Source organism: Triticum aestivum, chromosome 7B, assembly GCF_018294505.1.
Source record: "Triticum aestivum cultivar Chinese Spring chromosome 7B, IWGSC CS RefSeq v2.1, whole genome shotgun sequence".
Classification (NCBI taxonomy): domain Eukaryota; kingdom Viridiplantae; phylum Streptophyta; class Magnoliopsida; order Poales; family Poaceae; genus Triticum; species Triticum aestivum.
The window spans coordinates 159,923,707-159,946,759 of NC_057813.1; the positions used below are offsets into that span (position 1 = coordinate 159,923,707).

General features: G+C 50.0%; 1 long non-coding RNA gene across 1 annotated transcript; it reads left to right on the forward strand.

Annotated features, from left to right (window-relative positions):
* The first annotated feature begins 4,895 nt into the window (after positions 1–4,895).
* LOC123159755 (uncharacterized) lies at positions 4,896–5,548 on the forward strand. The gene is made up of 2 exons (XR_006479862.1): positions 4,896–5,015; positions 5,299–5,548. It is a non-coding gene; the product is annotated as an uncharacterized lncRNA (long non-coding RNA).
* Positions 5,549–23,053: the final 17,505 nt, after the last annotated feature.

A 23,053-nucleotide genomic window follows, 5' to 3' on the forward strand; every position in this document is an offset into this window, starting at 1 on the left:
CCCGCCATAGTCAAACTCGATTCAACTAAAGTTGGAGAAAGAGACACCTGCCAGCCACCTATGTGCAAAAGCACATCAGTAAAACCAGTCTCATGAACGCGGTCATATAATGTCGGTCCGGGCCGCTTCATCCAACAATACCGCTGAATCAAAGTAAGACGTTGGTGGTAAGCAGTATGACTATTATCGCCGACAACTCTTTGTGTTCTACTCGTGCATAAAACATATACGCATAGACCTGGCTCTAATACCACTGTTGGGGAACACGGTAATTTCAAAAAAATTCCTACGATCACGTCAGATCTATCAAGGTGATGCATAGCAACGAGAGCGGAGAGTGTGTCCACGTACCCTCGTAGACCGAAAGCGGAAGCGTTTCAATAACGCGGTTGATGTAGTCGAACTTCTTGGCGATCCAACCGATCAAGTACTGAACGTACGGCACCTCCGCGTTCAGCACACGTTCAGCTCGATGACGTCCCTCGTGCTCTTGATCCAGTTGAGGACGAGGGTGATTTCCGTCAGCACGACGGTGTGGCGACGGTGATGATGATGTTACCGGTGCAGGGCTTCGCCTAAGCACTGCAATTGTATGATCGAGGTGTGCAACTGTGGAGGGGGGCACCGCACACGGTTAAGAAAAACTTGTGTGTCCTTTTGGGTGCCCCCTGCCCACGTATATAAAGGAGGGAGGGAGAGAGACCAACTCTCCTAGGGGGCGCCAAGTGTAGGGAGTCCTACTAGGACTCCCAAGTCCTAGTAGGATTCCCTTTCCTTTTCGGAGTAGGAAAGAAGGAAAGGAGGGAGAGGGAGAAGGAAAGGGGGGACGTGCCCCCACCCCTTGTCCAATTCGGTTTGGGCAGGGGGGAGGCGCGCGCCACCTTGTGGCCCTTCTTCCCTCTCTCCACTAAAGCCCAATAAGGCCCATTAACTTCCCCCGGCGAATTCCCATAACTCTCCGGTACTCTGAAAAATACCCCCGAATCACTCGGAACCTTTCTAATACCCGAATATAGCCTTCCAATATACGAATCTTTACGTCTCGACCATTCTGAGACTCCTCGTCACGTCCATGATCTCATCCGGGATTCCGAACAACTTCGGTCATCAAAAGCGCATAACTCATAATACATATCATCATCAAACGTTAAGCGTGCGGACTCTACGGGTTCGAGAACAATGTAGAGATGACTGAGACACATCTCCGGTCAATAACCAATAGCGGAACATGGATCCTCATATTGACTCCTACATATTCTTCAAAGATCTTTATCGGTCAAACCGCATAACAACATACGTTGTTCCCTTTGTCATCGGTATGTTACTTGCCCGGGATTCGATCGTCGGTATCATCATACCTAGTTCAATCTCATTACCGGCAAGTCTCTTTACTTGTTCCGTAATACTTCATCCCACAACTAACTCATTAGTCACAATCATTGCAAGGCTTATAGTGATGAGCATTACCGAGAGGGCCCAGAGATACCTCTCCGAAACACGGAGTGACAAATCCTAATCTTGATCTATGCCAACCCAACAAACACCTTCAGAGACATCTGTAGAGCATCTTTATAATCACCTAGTTACTTGGTGACGTTTGATAGCACACAAGGTGTTCCTCCGGTATTCGGGAGTTGCATAATCTCATAGTCCGAGGAACATGTATAAGTCATGAAAAAGGCAGTAGCAATGAAACTATAACGATCATAATCCTAAGCTAATGGATGGGTCATGTCCATCACATTATTCTCCTAATGATGTGATCCCATTCATCAAGTGACAACACATGTCTATGGTTAGGAAACATAACCATCTTTGATTAACGAGCTAGTCAAGTAGAGGCATACTAGGGACACTTTGTTTTGTCTATGTATTCACACATGTACTAAGTTTCTGGTTAATACAATTCTAGCATGAATAATAAACATTTATCATGATATAAGGAGATATAAATAACAACTTTATTATTGCCTCTAGGGCATATTTCCTTCAGAACCGGCGCTAAAATCAGCTTGGGGCTGATCGGGTTGCCAGCCGCCGGCCCCAGGGTCGCCACCAGACGGCTTTTTTAATTTTTTTTGAAAAGAAATTCGGCTATAATTTGGCAAACGGGACATAAACTTTGGCGACTTAAACAACATTTTACATAGCAAACTTATTTTACTTAAAAAAAACAAAGGCCGCTGCTACAGGCTGAAGAACTCGCTGAACGCGGCCAAGTCGCCGACGTCGCCGCCGTTGTCGTCGTCCTTCTCCTCCTTCACGCGACTGCCCCTGCTGGACCCCTGCTCGGAGTCGCCCTGGCGAACCGGTGGCGGCGCGTCATCGTCGTTGTCGCTGAGAACGACGACGCCTCCCTCGTCGCGGCCACGGCGCCGAGCGGCGATCTCCTCTAGGGCGCGGCGTTGGCGCTCCAACTCCAGCCACGCCCAATCCTCCTGCGCCCACTTCATGGCCACTGCGTCATCGAGCCCCGGCTCCGTCTTCACGTCGGCGAGCCCTGGCTCCGTCTTAACGGTGGCGAGCCCCGGCTCCGTCTTCGGCTTGACGAGGCAGGCAGGAGCCGAGGAGGAGGCGCACCCGCCCTCGTTGATGACGATGCCGGTGTTGCGGGTGCGCCGGCCGAGCGGTGTCTCTGCGAGCTCGGCCTTGACGCTGAAGAGCGCCGGCGAGCCGGAGGAGTGGGAGGAGGAGGAAGAGGAGCCGGTCCTCCTCGGCATCCATTGGCCGCTGCTCCGGCGGGCGGCTGGGGCGGCAGGGTACGTGAGCGGCGGCTCGTTGCTGCCCTCGAGGTGCTCGAGGATGGCCTGGAGCATGCGGTTGGGGGCGCCCCACCACATGCGGCGGCCGTCGCTGTTCTTGGTTCCCGCACCACTAGTGCGTTGTTGGTGGAGGCCAGTCGCTCCGCCTGCCGGCGTTCGAAGTAGGCCGCCCACGCCTGGTGGTTGCCGGCGACATACTCCGGGCGGGCCCGCTAGTCCTTCGTCAGCGACGCCCACACGCGCTCGACCTCGCCGTTGAAGTAGTCGGGGCGTGTGACGTCGGGCAGCGGGGGCACGGGGACGCCCCCGGCGCTGAGCTTCCACTGCCCCGGCGCGCGCATGCCGGGACGCGTCGGGATGTTTGCTTCATGCAGGAGATGGGCTTCCCACTCGTGCAGCGAGCAGCGGCCGAAGCCATTGGCCGTCGCGCCATCGCCGGGGAACCTCTCGCCCATCGTCTGCGGCGGCGGAAAGAGTTCGGCGGCGGCGGCTGTGCACGGGGAGATAGGGGGGCTGCGGGCGGGTGCGTCTCCGGCGAGGGAGGTGCTGCTTTATATAGCGATCGGGGGGGGCAGCGTTGTGTGTACGCGTGGCGGAAGGGGGCGTGTCGCCGCACCGCGTCGCCCGAGAGAAATCAATAGAAGGCTGACCGGCGGCAACCTTGGCATTGATTCCCCGCGGAAAACCGAGGCGTTGTTAGGACGACGAGGCGGGGGTCGCTGACTCGGCAGGCCCGCCGTTCGTTCGCGCGAAAACCAATTGCCCAGGCGCCCCCGGACGCCCCCAGCGCGCCGGGTTCGGCCTGGGTCCGCCGGCGCCAGTTTCGGGCCAAACCGGCGAAAAATGGGCTCCTGGGGACACGATTGGGCCGGTTTTTGGGCGTCGGCGCCAAAAAAGGCCCTTGGGGGGGGGGGGGGGGGGGGGGGGTTGGGGGCGCAGCTGGAGATGCTCTAACATTCAACGGCTTGTGTTCGTCAGTTGGCCTTTGGTCGCATGACGTTTCCGGCCGTACAGCATGTAAACCATGCTACATATGTGCCATCGACAAGACACATTAAGATTCCACGTACGACAGGACCAAAAGGTGTTTGCTATCTTAATCGTCCGAACATTCTATCAAGATTCTTCATAGCAGACACCAATCAAAGCAATATACTTCCTCCATTCTCTTTTGTAGTGCGCATAGATTTTTTGCTCACATTCCGAAATATAGTGCGTGCATGCTGGTTTGGACAAGTTACCCCTTGCATGGAAACCAGAGACACACAACAGTGCTTGCACATAAAAAAACGAAACCAGCCAGGACTAGCCCTTGGTGGCATATTTTGATAGGAGAATTCTCTAAGCGCCCCCTCGGCCGAGCCAGGGCTCGAACCAGGGCGGGCAGCCTGCGGGAGCGCAGGGCTAACCAACAGGCCGACGTCCTGTTCTCCAATGCTTGCACATGGGTTTGGGCAGAACGTACATGCAGGGTCATTTTGGTACAAAGTACAGCTCCAGCTCATTGCATTGGTATAAGAGCTAGCAACTATGCGCACTATAAATTGAGACAGAGGGAGCATATGTATTGCACCAATAAGAACTTTTCAACTACGAAGACCTGAATGCGCGGCTGACTCCCGGTCTCTCTCTCTCTCTTTTGCGGGTAGCTGACTCCGGGTTGTTTATACTCTATTAGTGAAGAGCGCAAGACAAGACACGGAGATGGCTGTTTGAAAGCCCAGAATCACGCGCAAGCTGCCAAAAAAAAATCCCTGGTTACTTTAGTCTTCGGCCGACGCACTGTGGAAATTGTCAACCATTTCAACAATGAAAGCTTTAGTTGCTCATCTCTAAGGGCAGGACGAAAATCAGAACTATTCCGTACTAGACTAATATCTTCGCGTTGTCAAGAAACTCAAATTGGTAAAAACCTGACTGGATAGCTAGATACCAAAATAATTTGTGTCTTAATCTCGACATTTGACTTTCCATAGTCGCCACTTTGAATTAAGACCGAGTAAGAGGTATGACACATCAGTGCCAGCTGTTAGTGGGACTAGTGGTTAACCAGCGACATGTTGAAACATCCACATCCACCCATTCCAGATCCAAGCACCCTATATAAAGCTGGTCATCTCAGCCTGTAGAAGCACACAAAGCTTAATTAGCCAGCTAAAATGGTTTCCAAGTCTCTGGCCTTCGTGTGCGTCATCTTCGCCTTCCTCGTCATCGTCTCGCAAGGCGTGGTTGCTGCTAGGGATCTCACCCATGGTAATGTTTCTTTCACTGAATTAATATCTACTCCCTCCGTTTCAAAATAGATGACTCAACTTTGTACTAACTTTAGTATAAAGTTAATATAAAGTTGGGTCATCTATTTTATAACGGAGGAAGTACCTTGTTTATTTGTATTTCTGTGTTCCTTCTGTGGCAACTGCAGAGGAGCTTGATTGTATGGCTAAGATTGGGCTGGGTGTGCAGTAAATTCTCCATGGAGGGAGTAAATCTACATGCCATGGTTATTTCTAATGATGTTGCCTTACCTTGGCTGCAGTTAACAGAGCAGGAGGTAACAATTATGGTGGTGGCTGGTCGGGCTCGTATGGAGGGCGACGCCCATGACGGATGCTCTTCGTGGGAATCCGGCAAATAAATGCAGTTCCGGCTTGCTTTTGCAGATCATTCATGTGTATGGTATACTATATGGTATATATAGTTTCTGTGTACAAGCTAGCTAGGTATATATGTGCCCTGTGTACTCAAGATGAACTTGAATGAAATGTATCGACTGCTCTGGTGGTTAACGATCATTTTCTGACGAAGGGGCTGCGCCGAGCCTGTGCCTTCACTCCAACTCATCCGGTTTGCCCAAACTGTTTCTCGAAAGTGGGACTCTGCTGGATTTTGTCTTGCAGCAAAAGGGAGCAGGTATCTAAATATAGCCTGAACAGAAAATACATCTTTTTCTATTCTCTTTAAGATCCGGAATTCATTTCTGGTTTTAACCAGACCATACAAAATGGGTGACCCAAGGGGTCGGTCGGCTGGCAAAACGCCTGAATTGGTCGCCTTCCGCATCGTAGGACGGGCAACGATAGCCGTTCGATGAAGTCCAACTTTCTCACGCGAGTCATTTTTCTTATCACGCGCACAGATCACACCCGAAAAAGAAAAGGTCAGCCTACGAGCAGCTCCCGGCGCCCGACACCAGCCCCCGTCTCTGGATACATCGTCGCTGTTAGCCATAAGCCATGTGTGCGTGCACGACCGTGGCGCGTCTGTGCGCGTGTGTGACGTGCGTGAGTGGCGCAAGTCCATAACCAGGTTGTTAACTAGCTTAGTGGAGTTTGTTAGCTAGCCCATGCATGCCCATGTGTTGGCCGGGTCATGCGTGGATAGCTGGTGTGGTGTGCGTGCATGTAGGTAGTGGGTTAGTGGCTGCATGCGTGTGTTAGTGGCCGGTGTGGCCGTGGAGGTGTGCGTGCGTAAGGCTACTTATTGAGCCTGCGTGTGTGTAGAGAAGAAGTGAACCCATTGTAAGACGTGATGTAGCCTCTCAATACAAAAGAAACAAGTGGCCGTTCGTGCGGCCGGCGGCGTCCGTGCGCGGGGAAAAACCACCGTGTCCTCGTGTTCATCTTCCTCCTTCCTTTCTCCTTAGTTGGTTAGAGCCATGGCAACGCAGAGAGAGAGAAAGAGCTGCGCCAACATTTGGTATCAGAGCCGGTTTCATCTTGGGTGTCGCCTCTTGCCGGAGGCGTACCGGCGGTGGCGGCGCTCGCCGGCGGCTGCGCGATGGAGCTCTGGGCCGTGTGTCGGCCCATGGAGGTGGGCGGCGCTGTGGCTCTCATGGCGCGTGGCGGATGCGGCGGGCGGTGACGTCGTGGGTGCGTCGACCGCGGAGGCCGCCGAGGCGCTGCGTGGTGGCGCAGCGGCGCAGCACGGCATGGCGGCATGGAGGCCGCGGCGGTGCATGGCAATAAGACGCGGCGGCGAGCCGGGCGCGGCCGGTGCGTGTTATGGGTGCGCATTGGACGCGTCGGGCGCGTTGGAACCGCGGGCGTGGACCGCGTCGAGGCGCTGGACCTGGTTGCGCAGATCGCGTACGTGCGCGGCGGGAGCGCGGGCCGGAAGCGCGGCGACGTGGGGAGTGCGCGCGAAGGGCACGGCGGTCGCGGAGACGAGGAGGTCGCGAGGGACCTCCGTGATGGCGCAGAGGTCGCGACAGCTCGGCGCGACAACCGTGGAAGGTGTGTGGTACGGAGACGCGGCGTGGCGGCCCATGGGACTGCGGGCTGCTGCAGCGGAAGAGAACTTGTGGCGTGTGTCGCCGAAGATGAAGAAGGGCGTTCCCCGCGTCAACGAGGAGCCGGTGTCCTGTACGTCAGGATGGGGGTACAGTCATGGCTTAGGGGGGTGAATGTTAGCCATAAGCCATGTGTGCGTGCACAACCGTGGCGCGTCTGTGCGCGTGTGTGACGTGCGTGAGTGGCGCAAGTCCATGACCAGGTTGTTAACTAGCTTAGTGGAGTTTGTTAGCTAGCCCATGCATGCCCATGTGTTGGCCGGGTCATGCGTGGATGGCTGGTGTGGTGTGCGTGCATGTAGGTAGTGGGTTAGTGGCTGCATGCGTGTGTTAGTGGCCGGTGTGGCCGTGGAGGTGTGCGTGCGTAAGGCTACTTATAGAGCTTGCGTGTGTGTAGAGAAGAAGTGAACCCATTGTAAGCCGTGATGTAGCCTTTGAATACAAAGGAAACAAGTGGCCGTTCGTGCGGCCGGCGGCGTTCGTGCGCTGGGAAAAACCACCGTGTCCTTGTGTTCATCTTCCTCCTCCCTTTCTCCTTCGTTGGTTCGAGCCACGGCAACACACAGAGAGAGAGAGAGCTGCGCCAACAGTCGCCGGCCGCGGCACCGTGGCAACACCTATCAACCATCTCTCATTGCACATGCCGCCACCATCGCAGCATAGTCATCCCAACACACCGTCCTAACACCAGCCAGCCCTGCTCGCATGACCATCAGCCGCCTATCGCAGCACAAAACATCATGCCGTAAAAAATCTTACAACACTCTGCACGCAGCATCGCCGGCAGCCCTTTGCAGCTCCACCGGTCGCCCGTCGACATCACCATCACCAAGCTTGAGCACCAACCGTCGCCACTCATAGCACCTACCATCGCTGAATGCAACATCGATGGCAGCCTGTTGTAGCACCGTGCTGACCCCGACCCTTGGCTCTACTGGTCAGCAGCGCGTGGCGAGCAACGGTGGTACACGAAAAAAAGCCCAACTGTCGTGGACGAGAGAGATTGTTGGCCAGAACATGGGGTACGAACGGGCCGGTGCTCGCACGGCGGAGCTAGCGCGCTGATCAACTGGAGTTAGAGATAGCAATAAAGAGATAATGGAGGAAGAATATGCACGTGGACAACATTTTTCGAGGAGAAAAACTCGAGGGGAGAATTGAGGGGACATGTAGGATGCGTTTGTGGGCCATGTATCTGTTAGAAGAGAGAGAGAGAGAGAGAGAGAGAGAGAGAGAGAGAGAGAGAGAGAGAGAGGGGGGGGGGATTGGCGGAATATGATGGATGTATTACTGAGCCTCGAGGGCGAGTATATATTGAGTACAAGACTTGGAGGGCAAGATACCTCCTAGAGATAAGATGGAAATAACTCTATCTAATCCCGGGCAATCTCTACTACCAAATATATCTCTAACATCCCCCCGCAGTCATAGCGATAGCATTGCGAACAACAGGAGCATCACGGACGGTCAGACTGGAGAGAATAACAGCCGACGGGCTGACATCCCCCCACAATCCTGGGAGCGTCGCGGACGGTGTCGAATTGCGGATGCGTTGACTGTAGAGGAAGCTGACGAGTTGCTCAAGCGGATGATAACCCTTTGTGCCGATGTCGAGGTAGCCGAGAGCGTAGGGTGGTGTAGCCGTGGTCGAGGTAGCCGTGCGAAGAACGCTGTGGTCAATGTCGAGTCGGGGTAGCCGGTGTCGAGGGAGTCGTCGTGGAGCCGCGGGTGCAAGGAGGCACCGAGGTAGTCATGGGCGCAGTGGTGTTGAGGTAGTGCTGCGCCGGGAAGAAGACAGTGTTGACGACGTGTCGCGGTGGGTTTGCCAAGCCCGGGGATGCATCATGGACGAAGGCACGCATCGGTGTTGCCACCATCGGGCATGCGTTGACGGACGAGTACGGAGTTGACAAAGCTCCGACCAGGCTTGCCAGGCCCGGGGACATGTCGTGGATGAAGGCACACATCGGTGTTTCCAGCACCGGGCATGCGTAGACGAGGGACCTGCACGAGTTGTACGCCATGTGAGGAGACGGAGGGCCAGCAGAGAAGAAGACTCGATGACGGTTGTGTCGCCAATCGACGCGGGGCCGATGTCGCCATCGGTGGCCGGAGTAGACGAAGTGCTCGGGGTAGATGACGGCGACGCTAGCGACGGGCTGGTGATGGACGAAGGCGAAGGGGGGTGGACGGGCGGCGGCTACGAGGATAGCAACGGCGACGGTAGCCTGACGGCGGCGGCGGCGACTAAGTTAGGAGCGCGGCGGCGGTGCTCGAAGTAGGCGAGGAGAACCCGATAGCGTGACGAAGACCGGCGCGGATGGTGGCATTCCCGCGCCAAGGGAGGCGGCACGACGCATGCCACGGGAAGTCGACGCGTGTGGATGGCGATGGACTGCGGGCCGGTGCGCGTACATCGGCTATGATAGGCCGCCACATGGCGCAAGGCCGCCGGATCGGGGCGATGTAGGTGTCCCGGTCGGAGAGGGTGGTGACGGCCGGCATAGATCGACGAGCGGGCCGGCGCGTGGACGACGACCGTGAGGGGCCGCATGTCGCGTGAGGCCACCGTGTCGGTGAAGAAGCCTGCCGGTCACGCCGGTCTCGGAGTAGAGGCACATAGGGTCGACGGCGGCGGCGGGCGACACAACCTAATCAAGCATAGATCGAAAAACCAAAAAAACGCCGATCAAAGCGACCGGCGAGAGAGAGAAAATCCGGATCAAAGGATCGGGAAAAAGATTCTCTAGGGCATCCGATCAACATGACCGGTGGACGAACCCTAGGTACGGGTGGCGCGTGGGCGGAAGCGTCGGGCGGCTGCTAGGGTTTGGATCGATTTGGCTGATACCATGTTAACAGAGAGAGAGAGAGGGGGATTGGTGGAATATAATGGATGTATTATTGAGCCTCGAGGGCGAGTATATATTGAGTACAAGACTTGGAGAGCAAGATACCTTCTAGAGATAAGATGAAAATAACTCTATCTAATCTCAGGCAATCGCTACTATCAAATATATCTCTAACAGTATCGGTCACGCGTAACGATCAAAGAACGCATTGTATCGGTAGGCCAATAGCGATCAATGTACCATAAAATCTGTAGAATGCTACGCGTCAGTCCATTGACCTTTTGAAAGGATTGTTCGGTCATGAGTTGTTGGATCCACCACAGGATAGTCATCCAATCTGATGAGGTTTGCAACATGAGTCATGTCGCATTTGAAGATTTGCATCACGAGTGCTTTGCAATATGAGCCATGTTGCCACTTGGGAGCTTGGCAACATGGCTGACATTGAGGTTGTCGCCAATGTCGATTCTTCATGTCCATCATTGGTTCGTCTCACGGAGGCTGAAACATGCCCGATGTTGCAGACCGCCATTGCGCATTGTCGTCCCCCATTGCCCCCTTGATCGATGTCGCCACAACACCTCCAATGTTGTCAAGGCACAACCATCGATGTAGAAGCATGTCGTGGTAGCATCACCGCCATTTGCAAGAAACCGATGTAGAAAGGGAGGGGCACTTGCAGCATCGATAGACATTCATGTCCGACTTCCCAAAATCAGTTGATTTCTTCCACAAAATTAGTCAGTGGAAACAAAGACTTCCCTAAAAACATCTCAATATCTCAGTTATGTTGCTTTTTACCGTCATATTTTTCAAATTCACCCGTTAAATGTGACAAAAAACATCTCAATGTGTCCCCTCTAAACACTAGTACTACTTGGGAGAAAATTTGCGGCACGTAGTTGTGGGAAGTACCCAGATTTCTGGGTGTCTGATTGCCTCGCGATTCAAAAATTGATTTGGTCTTTGCATGTGCTTTAACCCTTAATTACCTTAGATGAGGTCTATGCATGCACATTTCGACAGCTCCACCCTCATGCTTTTACTTTTGACTTTCAAATTTAAATCTATTATATCTTTTGAACATAAAGTCCAATTTATAATTTGTTTGCATATTCATGTTCCTTACTACTAGGGCTCTGAAACAAGACCACTGTTGAATGTGTTTTAACATGTTTTAAAACTTCACAAAGTTTTAACTACCAAAACTTGGTAGGAACAAATGATAAATTCATGAAATTTCAAAAGTAAAACTTAAACCCTAAGCTCTACAGCCGAACGAATGAAACTTGGTAAAACTCAGTGACCGCTGATAAAAAATTTAATATTAGGACTGTCATGTTTTAAAAGTTTGGAACTTAGTAAATGTTAAATGTTTTCAAAATGTATTGAAAAGTGGTCTTGTTCAAAAGTTCTTGTCTCAACGCACACAAATATGCAAATGAAACTTAATTTTGACTTTTTCTTTAAAAAGATATAATAGACTGAAATTGGGAAATAAAATGGAAAGATCACTAGTAGGAAACGAGCCATCAGTCCCGGTTCCAGAGGCCCTTTAGTCCCGGTCCTTCAACCGGGACTAATGCCCTCCACTTTTAGTCCCGATCATGTTACGAACCGGGACTAATGGTGCTCCACGTGGTCGCTGCGGGCGCCGAGGCAGGAGGACCTTTAGTCTCGGTTGGTGCCACGAACTGGGACTAAAAGGCAACCACGCGTCAGTACCTGGCGGAAAGTGCACATTCGGAGTTCCTGGCGGAAAGTTACTCGGTTTTCTCGTTTCCGAACGAGGAATCGACGCCAACCTAGAAAAAGTTGGTACTATACTCCGAATGAAACGCCCTGTGCGTGTGCACGATGTCCAGAAGCTTACTGGATGCTTGGCCGATTTAAGTCGATTCATCTCTCATCTCGGTGAAAAGGCATTGCCTCTTTACCGACTGATGAAGAAGTAAGACAAGTTTGAGTGGACTCCCGAAGCTGATGCAGCGTTTGCAGAGCTAAAAGCCCTGCTCTCCACCCAGCCGGTGCTTGCTGCCCCAATCAGCAAAGAGCCTTTGCTGCTTTACATTGCAGCCACAGGACAAGTCGTCAGTATAGTACTTACGGTCGAGCGGGAAGAAAAGCCTTTAAAGTTCAGCGCCCAGTATATTATCTTTCTGAAGTTTTGAGCCCATCAAAGCAAAGATACCCTCATTATCAGAAGCTTGTATATGGGATTTATATGACCACGAAGAAGGTTGCTCATTACTTCTCTGACCATTCCATTACAGTCGTCAGCGACGCCCCATTGTCAGAGATTCTGCACAACAGAGATGCAACTGGTCGAGTGGCAAAATGGGCGATTGAACCCCTTCCCCTTGATATCAAGTTTGAGGCAAAGAAAGCCATCAAGTCCCAAGCGATAGCAGATTTCGTCGCCGAGTGGATTGAACAGCAACGACCGACTCAAGTTCACTCGGAGCACTGGACCATGTTCTTTGATGGTTCTAAGATGCTAAATGGTTCCGGTGCTGGGGTAGTGTTGGTTTCCCCCCGAGGTGATAAGCTCAGATACGTGCTCCAGATCCACTTTGATTCCTCCAATAATGAAGCAGAATATGAAGCACTTTTGTATGGGTTGCGTATGGCCATTTCACTCGGCGTCCGTCGCCCCGTGGTTTATGGCGACTCAGATTTGGTGGTTAATCAGGTGATGAAGGAGTGGGACGTCAGAATTCCAGCCATGACTGGTTACTGCAATGCAGTGAGAAAGCTAGAGAAGAAATTCGAGGGGTTAGAGCTCCATCATATACCCCGACTGAAAAATCAAGCGGATGATGATTTGGCAAAAATAGGTTCCAAGAGAGAAGCCATTCCCAGTAATGCGTTTTTGGAGCATATCCACACACCATCAGTTCAATAGGAACCTTTCACTGAAGAAGCCCCGCAACCAAAAAGTGTCACGGATTCGACTGAAGTTGAGGTCCCAGCTGTGGTCGACCTGATCATGGAAGTTTTGGTCATCACTCCCGACTGGACAGTGCCATACATCTTGTATATCCTAAGGAAAGAGCTACCGGAGAACGAAGAAGAAGCTCGACAGATCGTCCGTCGATCCAAGGCCTTTACTGTGATAAAGGGATAGTTGTACAGGGAAAGCGCGACTGGAGTCAGCCAGAAATGTATAACACTAGAAGAAGGTCAGATAATTCTTGACGATATCCACTCGGGGACCTGTGGTCATCGTGCGTCTTCTCGGACCATTGTGGCTAAAGCATACCGAGCGGGATTTTACTGGCCAAGAGCAAATGAAATGGCGAAGGAGATAGTCGACAAGTGTGAAGGATGTCAGTTCTATTCCAATATGTCGCACAAACCCGCCTCAGCCTTGAAGACCTTCCACTCGTCTGGCCCTTCGTTTTTTGGGGATTGGATATGGTTGGACCACTGAGAACTGGCAGGAGCGGCTTCACCCATGTACTGGTGGCAATCGACAAGTTCACTAAGTGGATTGAAGCTAAGCCTATTAAGAATCTTGATGCCGGCACTGCTATCAGCTTCATCAAAGAGTTGATATTCAGATATGGAGTTCCGCACAACATCATCATTGATAATGGGTCAAGCTTCGATTCCGACGAATTCAGAGCTTTTTGCGGCTCACAAGGCACGCGAGTCGACTACGCTTCCGTCGCTCACCCCCAGTCGAATGGACAAGCAGAAAGAGCAAATGGCCTAATTCTCAAAGGACTAAAACCCCGGTTGATGCGCGATCTCAAGCACGCAGCAGGCGTGTGGGTCGACAAACTTCCATCAATTCTTTGGGGATTGAGGACCACTCCTAATCGGTTGACTGGGCGAACTCCATTCTTTCTGGTCTATGGAGCTGAAGCGGTTCTCCCGAGTGACCTACTTCACAATGCACCCCGAGTCGAGCTTTACACTGAAGATGAAGTAGAACAAGCCCGGCAGGATGCAGTCGACCTTCTGGAAGAAGAAAGAGAGATGGCCATGATCCGATCGACTATTTATCAGCAGGACTTGCGTCGATTCCATGCCAGAAACGTGAAGAGTCGAGCCTTCCAAGAAGGAGATTTGGTCCTCCGAGTGGATCAACAGAAGCCACACAAGCTCGCTCCTACTTGGGAAGGCCCCTTCATCGTCACCAAAGTTCTCCACAATGGAGCGTACCGTCTTTACAATGTCGATCGCCAGATTGACGAGCCACGAGCTTGGTGAAAGTGCTAGTTATTGACTAGAGGGGGGTGAATAGGCGATTTTTAGAAAAGTCTTCAAAACGTGGAAGTTTCGAAGACAAACAATAGAGATGACCTAATTGATATGCAGCGGAAGATAAACTACAACAAGCAAACCATAGTCAAGAATGCAATAATGTGAAAGTACAAAGACTAATAGCAGCTTAGTAGTAAGGATCAGGATGGAAGATAGTATGAAGCCAACCAACGATAGTAGTCAAGCAATGAAGTCAAACAGGTACGACAAATAGGCAATGACTTCACGAAGACAAACTCTAAGTAAAGGGAGGGAGAGGATAGAACCAGTCACTTGTTGAAGACACATGATTTGTTGGACCAGTTCCAGTTGCTGTGACAACTGTATGTCTGGTTGGAGCAGCTGAGTATTTAAACTCGAGGACACACAGTCCCGGACACCCAGTCACTGAGCATGTAGCTCAGGACACCAAGTCCTCACCGTATTCTCCTTGAACTAAGGTCACACAGACCTCGTCCAATCACTCTTGGTAAGTCTTCAGGCGACCTCCAAACCTTCACAGACTTCGTTCACCGGAGATCCACAATGACTCTTGGATGCTCAGAATGCGACGCCTAACCGGCTGGAGGATACACAGTCCTCAAGTGTAATAAGTCTTCAGGTCATGCAGACAGAAAGACTTCAGTGATGCCTAACACTCTTTGGCTCTGGGTGTTTGGGCTTTGTCCTCGCAAGGATTTCTCTCTCTCAAAGGCTTCGAGGTGGGTTGCTCTCAAACGACAAAGGCCGTGTACTAACTCTGAGCAGCCACCAATTTATGGTGTAGGGGGTGGGCTATTTATAGCCACTAGGCAACCCGACCTGATATGTCCGAAATGACCCTGGGTCACTAAGGAACTGACACGTGTTCCAACGGTCAGATTTCAAACACACACGGCAACTTTACTTGGGCTACAAGCAAAGCTGACTCATCTAGTTCTGGATAAGATTTGCTCTCATTGTCTTCGCTCGAAGACATAGGATTTGGGTTGAGCATCACTTCAGTCATTCTGGCTTTGTTCACTTGGACCCCACTTAACAGTACGGTGGTTCCTATGACTCAACAAAGAAGAAAAGGAGATAACGAAACGACACAGTCTTCGCGCTCCATAGTCTTCACTCAATGTCTTCTCATTTCATAGTCTTCAATGTGAATATCTTCACATACCACCATTGTCGTCAATGTCTTCATACATTTTTAGGGGTCATCTCCGGTCGGTAAACTGAATCAATGAGGGACACTACCTACGTTATCCTGCAATTCTCACAAACGCATTAGTCCCTCAACCAAATTTGTCGTCAATACTCCAAAACCAACTAGGGGTGGCACTAGATGCACTTACAATCTCCCCCTTTTTGGTGATTGATGACAAACTAGTTGAAGTTTTCAACGGGGATAAAGTATGTGAAATTGTAAAGGATAGAGTATTGTCTTCATAAGTGGCAAAGGCTCCCCCTGAAGATGTGCATATAATTAATTTGCTTTTGGAATGCAAATGCACATGGCAGGTTGTACTTGTGGAGATCCTCTTCAACTTATGAAGATAATTCATCATGCATGAAATGATATAACTAAGAGAATGACATGCAAAATTGAAAAATGGATGTCTGTAGAATGATCTAAGTGCGGAAGTTATCATCGCACATGGAAAAGCAAATAAGTAGCAGACGACCATCGAGTTTAAGTGTTACAACTCAAAGAACCAAATGTATCAAAAGCAAGAGTTGTAATCACTAGGCAAAATATAAAGCAACCGCCCATATGAACTCGCTTGAAGACTATCAAACTCATATGCTTCTCCCCCTTTTGTCAGTAAGGACCAAAAAGGTTTGAAGACATAGAGCATCTACTCGTTCCCATGAGGAGTAGGTGAAGCAGCAGGGTTGTCGTTGTTGTTTGGCGGCATAGACGAACTTGGTGCAGTGTCGATGCATGCAGAAGTAGGGGGCGGTGAAGTAGCATCGTCTTCATCATCGATCACTTTGCCATTCACAGTTGCCGCGGAGGAAGAATAGTCATAGTCTTCAAGGGATGGAGTTCGACGTAGGACAACATTCCATGGAGGAGTGGAGTCAAACTTGAATCTTTCAGTGAAGCCATCGTCTTGAAGATCTGCTTCAGAACTGAGCAGTGTCAAACTCTTCCACGATCGCCGACAGGTCTCGTGAGTGACAAAAGCATTCTTGGTGGCAAGATTTCGAATGCAATTGATGTCCACCAAGAGGCTTTGCATCTGTCGCTTGAGCCAGAAGTGATGCTTGTCTTGTTTCTGATGCAGTGCCACAAGAAGTTCTCGGTCATTTAGGACGCGAGAGCGCTTCTTAGGCCTTTGGGCAATTGTGCTCTCAGTAGCTTCAGTTTGCGCACGGTGAGGCAGACGAGTGTTCCTAGCCATTGGATAGACACGAGTTACTGCTTGGACTCCTTCCATGGGTTGAGTGAAGCTTTGGTGATCAACATTTTGAAGACAAAGAGGCTTCTTGGCAGGCTCAGGGTATATGGCTTCAACTGACATATCAACCTCTGGTAGAAAGATCAGATGATTGCGAGCAGAGGGCTGATAGTTGATAGTAGAGTGTAGCTTGATGAGGCGCATGACCCATGGAGCATAGAATTTCAGGCCAAAAAGGTCAGATCCAGACGCAGCCAGTTGCCGGATGAAGAATTCTTGTGTATTGAAGTTGATGCCATTGAGGATGTAAAAGACCAATGTCTTCATGGCTCCTTCAAGTTTTGCAGCTGATGAATGCCCTTTGATAGGCCATAGAGTTCGCCTGATGATGTGATATATTGTGCGAGGCAGATACTCAAGGTCATCAACAAAGAACTCCTTTGGGTATTCAGCGTCAGGTGGCAGAGGCTTCATCATGCTCAACATCTGGCTCATGTTGGGCTCTGGCTTATGGAAGATGCTCTCCAGTGCATTGCGGTGGAGTTGACAATCAGGTTCGAACAGCTCTCGGGAGTGGGTAGGCCTGTAAGCTCAATGACGTCAAGAGCTTTGGCTTCATGATGAACATTTCCTGTCATCCACTCGAGAACCCATGTCTTTGTATCCCTGTTTTAGCCGCGAATGTGGAGGGTAGCATAGAATTGAAGCAAAAGTTCCTCATTCCGATGTTCTTTGTCTGTCACAAAGCTGAGCAGACCTGCATCACGAAAGCAGTCAAGTGCTTCTTCTAAGCATGGCAGTCCAGCAATGGCTTCAGTGTCGAGGCGCATATGAGGGAAAATGCGCCCTTGATCATACAGAACGCAGGAGTAATAGCTTCGCTGCTGATAGCTCCAGAAACGATCAGATGATATTCTTGGCCTTGAGTAGGGGTTCTTTGCTCTGTCAAAGAAGGTGTTGTGGCTTTTGAAGCCATTTGCATTGAAGGACCCTGTAGAGGTGGCAGTACCTGGGAACCTTGGCAGTCTTGGCTTTGGTTTCTGGACCAGAGGCCTATGCTCAACATGATAATCAAACTGAGGACCAGAGGCATTAGGCGGAGGGACCAGAACGGGCCATTTGACAGTGATTAGCTGACCATAGTTGTATGCTTGCTCAATTGTATGGGCTCTTGGTGGCGGAACAGGAGCAGTGGCAACAACAGAGGCGTCAGGCTGCACAACAGATACTTCAGGAGCAGTTGCATCATTGGCTTCTGGCACATTGGTTGGTGCAGGCTCCACACTTGCTTCAGCCATGACTACGTCATTGGCTTCATTCGTGTTGGTGGTGGCAGCCTCAAGATTTTCAACCTCCACTTGATGAGCTGGAGGGTCGGGCACTGGCACGTTCACTTCGGGAACAGCTTCTTCAGTAATGGGGGGGAGTAGGGACACATTCTTCTTCTTGTTTGTCATCGGCTGATGCAGCCGGATTGTCTTCAACAACTTTGGCTTCAGACACGGAGACATTCACAGTCGGAGTGGCTTCTGGAAACACTTGACGTGCAACAGATTGGTGGTGCACTTCTCCTTCTGGAACGCTCGAAAGAGGGACTTGAGGCCTTGGTCCTTTGCAAAGCCTGTGTAATGCTGGCGACGCCTTTGGAGATGGAGTTGGCTGGGCCTCAAAGTCATCCTCTTCTTCTTGTACAGGTGGTGTGACTTGTTGTTGTTGGGGAGTACTGGGGGAGTCTTGTTGTTGTGGGTGATCAGCCCATGATGCATCCTGAGCAATTGGCGTCAGAGGACGACCAATGCTGATGAGTTCGCTGTTCGTGAGAACATGCGATGATACCAAGTTGTGTTCGATCTGAGGAAGAACTACATCATCTTCAACATTGTCATTGTGACCAATGTCTTCAGCAGCGGTGGGATCAACTGCTGGAATGTCTTCAGCTTCATGAGCCTTTGTGGAAGCAGGCTCATGAACTATCATCCGTCGTTCTTGGTGTTCAGATGCAGGGCGAACCATTGAGATAGGTTCAACAACTAAGGGCTCTGTGGGAGCAGCCCGATTCTTCTTGGTTTTGCGCTTCTTCTTGGAGGGAGCAACATCAGAGGCTTCAGGATTTTTCCTTTTTCTGGCTTCAGCCTCGGCAGTCCTCGTCTTCTTCAGTTCTGAAGCGGTTGACCTGACCTTTGGCTTCGAGCCAGTCATGCTGCTTGGGAAGACTATGCGAGGTTCTTCCTGCCTTGAAGGTGCAGATTGGTCAGTTGATGGCTTCTTCTTCTTTGCAGCCATTCTGGGGTCAATGCCAGGACGACCAAGAGCCTTGCGCTTCTCAGCCTCATTGTAGGCTTGCACACACTTGTCAGCCAGACTCTTCATGCGCTCACGAGAGCCTTTAGCTTCTTCGCGCTTCTTGAGAAAGGCTTCTTTGAGCTCGTGCAGCATGATCTTGAAGTTTTTGACATCTTGCACGCTGAGCTTTGCCACATGCTTCTTGAACTGAGCTTTCTCATAGTCGATCTTGTGCTTCAGTTCAACGATGCGCTGAGCAAGAGCTAGCTCAGAAGCAATGGCGCCATTGAAGGAGACGCTGAGGCCAATGGGAAGTTGCAGATCTCAAAGCTGAGATTTGGGGTGTCAAACCACTCATCAATGAAGTTATGGATGATTGCCACATCAAAGAGAGGCAAATCATTGAAGATCTCTGCTTCTTCCTTGCTCTTGATCAGTTGCTCAAGAGCATCATCTGCAAGATCTTCATCGCTGGACAGATCAATGTGCTCTTCTCGCAGAATGGCAGCAGGAGTCAATGTCTGATCAGTATTCTTGACGATTTTCTTTTTCTTCTCCGTCTTCTTGGAGATACGTGATAGATCTTCAGACTGCACACTGTCTTCAGGAGGTGCAGTGGCCAGTGGCTTCGCACGTGAAGCTTTTGGAGGAGCAGCTGATCTTGAAGCCTTAGCCTTCTTTGGCTTCTGTGGCTTTGGAGTATGAGCTAGGGCTTCATCAGTGTCAGCATCATCATCAGAATGATCCACTTTGGCACCTTGGACCGAGATGTGAGTGATGAGGCCATCAAGGTTGTAGAAAGGACCGATGACATTGGGTTCTGCATCACGTGAGCCGTCAGCACGGGGAGCAGAGGGACCAGGGTTGAAGTCTAATCCCAATGACTTCTTGTTTTCCTTGGCCGATGCCTTTGCGTGCCGGAAGTTGCGCTTGAAGAGATTATCATCACGACACCAGAGCAATGACGATGGGTCGGCATTTTCAGGCTGAGGTCCACGGACCATACAAGGATAGAAACCCTGTGCAATAGCTTCAGCTCTGTTCTTGGGTGGAAGGCCTCGATAGAGAATATCACCCCAAGGACTTTTGATAGCATTCTTCTCAGCGTATTCCTGGGTCACAAACTTGTATTTGAACCATTGTTCAGCCCAATATCGTCGAATCCATTGGATTCGTGTCTTGCGCTGATTATAATTCTCTTCAGGATCTGTCTTGTAAAGCTCTGCGAGGTCATCAGGCAAATCTTTTGATGTTCCCCCACGACGCTGTCTGCCGCCCTTCCTTACTGATTTCTCTGCAGCCATGAACTTCAAACTGAATGGCTTCAACATGTTCAAAGGCTTCAAAGGCTTTCGCTTGCTGGACAAACAGGAACTGGCTTTGGGAGAGTTAATGTGATGTTGTAAGAATTCTGCAAACGAATGCAGACTATGAGAACCAAGGGATTCTCCCACGGACATGTACCTGTGACAGCATTAGAGATGCGAGGGAAGGGGAAGAGGTCATATGCATTCTCAGAAGATTTTGAAGATAAATCAGTTTGAAGACATTGACCTCATGATGCGAAGACATTCACTTATATGTTGAGAGTTGGTTCCAGATTTGTACGAATCCGTGAATAAGTACAAGTGAGGAATCTAACTGGATCCGAAGCTTAAGTGAATATGCTAGGCAGTATGAGATGCAGACAGAATAGATCTAACATTGTATAGGCAGAAACCAATTTGGGTAAATAGGATGAATCTTTGAGGATCAAAAAGATGGTAAAAATAGAGTTGTATTTACCACACGAAGAACTGCTAGATAGGATGAATAGGAGACCGAGCAGTTCAATCCACCGTGCCCTAACTTGGCGACGGAGGACACCTACGGCGGCGCCGGAGAGGACGATGTCCATGGCCGGCGTGAGGACAGCGTCGGAGAAGTCGCGGCAGCTAAGCGCTTCGTCGCCAGCGTCGTCGAGAGCAAGCGGTGGCGCTAGGGTTTTGACGAGGTGGAGAGGTGGAAGAAGGTTTTCTTTACCGCAGGGGACATGTATTTATAAGGAAGTGTGCATCACAGCGCAATTACGCAGGTGCCCCTGGCGGTTCACATCTGAGGGGCACGTGGCAAGCATGCAACATACTCAGAGTTGTCCCACGTTCCCACGCCCGCCAGGTTTGTCGGATGGTTGTTCCGGCTTCTCCGGATTTCAAACAATAAGGATGAATCATTTAAAACAGACTTAATGTTTGTCTCTGTGTCTTCTGCTAACAAGGACGCAGAGAAGACATTCGACAGTTTCAATAGAATGCATATGATTTGGACAGATAGAGTTTGAGATAGAAAGCACAGAGAGATTAGGGTCCGATCACATTCACTTAGTTCAAAAGATTCAACTAGGAAGACATATCTATAAGTGAATGCTGTAGAGGACAGAACACTAGTATATATATCAGAAAGCAATCAAATCAACATAGTGAAGAAATCATGAAGATAAGTTGAAATTGAAGACAAACCAAATGCGAAGACATTGCAAAAATAACGCCATGAGTGAAACACTTCAAACCGAGAAATTTGGTGGTGGCGTTACCCACCGTATAGGAAGTATTAGACCCAGACACGGCGCACAATTATCGTGGCGCTCCGAAGTCAAATTCCACGTTAATGTATTCACACTCAGAATGTAAGTCTTCATTGATTGAAGATATACTTTACTTCGTGTGTTGCACATCTAAGTCATCAACATGCATAAGTGTTAGGATGTGTGCCTGATCACAGGACATTTGAGGATTCCAAGATATTTAGCTCACACCGTAACTTGCAAAACCTTTTCTCGTCCAAGGGCTTTGTGAAGATATCTGCCAGTTGCTCTTCAGTGTTGACGTGAATGATGTCAATATCTTTCTTCATGACATGATCTCTGAGAAAGTGATGACGAATTTCAATGTGCTTTGTCTTCGAGTGCTGGACTGGATTGTTGGCAATCTTGATGGCGCTTTCGTTGTCGCAGAAGAGAGGTACTTGTTTCAGATTGATGCCATAGTCCTTGAGAGTTTGCTTCATCCACAGAAGCTGAGCGCAGCAAGATCCAGCAGCAATGTATTCAGATTCAGCAGTTGAGAGTGATACACAGTTCTGCTTCTTTGAAGACCAACAGACAAGTGATCGTCCCAGAAAGTGACATGTGCCTGATGTAGACTTGCGATCCACCTTGTCACCAGCATAATCAGCATCCAAGAATCCAACCAGATCAAATTTTGAGCCCTTTGGATACCATAATCTGAGTGTTGGGGTGTAAGCCAAATATCGAAGAATTCGCTTCACAGCTAAGTGATGCGATTCCTTTGGTGCCGCTTGGAATCGAGCACACATGCAAACACTAAGCATAATATCTGGCCTAGATGCACATAGGTAAAGTAAGGAACCAATCATGGAGCGGTATACCTTTTGATCGAACTCTTTACCATTGTCGTCAGGACCCAGATGGTGTTTGGCTGGCACTGGCGTCGTGTAACCTTTGTAATCTTGCATTCCAAACTTCTTCAGACAATCTTTGAGGTATTTTTCTTGAGATATGAAGATGCCATTCCTTTGCTGACGAATTTGAAGACCAAGGAAGAACTTCAGCTCACCCATCATGGACATCTGATATTGCTCTTGCATCATGTATCCAAACTCATCACTATACTTCTGGTTGGTGCAGCCGAAGATAATGTCATCCACATATATTTGGCACACAAACAGTTCACCATCATATGTCTTCGTGAAGAGTGTGGGATCGAGGGATCCAGGTTTGAAGCCTTTGCTCTTCAGGAAGTCTTTGATCGTATCATACCAAGCGCGAGGAGCTTGTTTGAGGCCATACAGTGCTTTGTTTAGCTTGTACACCATATCAGGATGTTTTGGATCTTCAAAGCCAGGTGGTTGAGCAACGTATACTTCTTCTTCAATCTTGCCGTTGAGAAATGCACTCTTCACATCCATTTGATATAGCAAGATGTTGTGGTGGTTAGCATAGGCTAGCAGTATGCGAATAGCTTCAAGCCTAGCCACAGGAGCAAATGTTTCATCGAAGTCAATTCCTTCAACTTGAGTATATCCTTGAGCCACAAGACGTGCTTTGTTTCTGACGACTTGACCATGCTCATCTTGCTTGTTTCGATATATCCATTTTGTGCCAATAATGTTATGCTTGCGAGGGTCAGGACGCTTGACTAGTTCCCAAACATTGTTCAGCTTGAA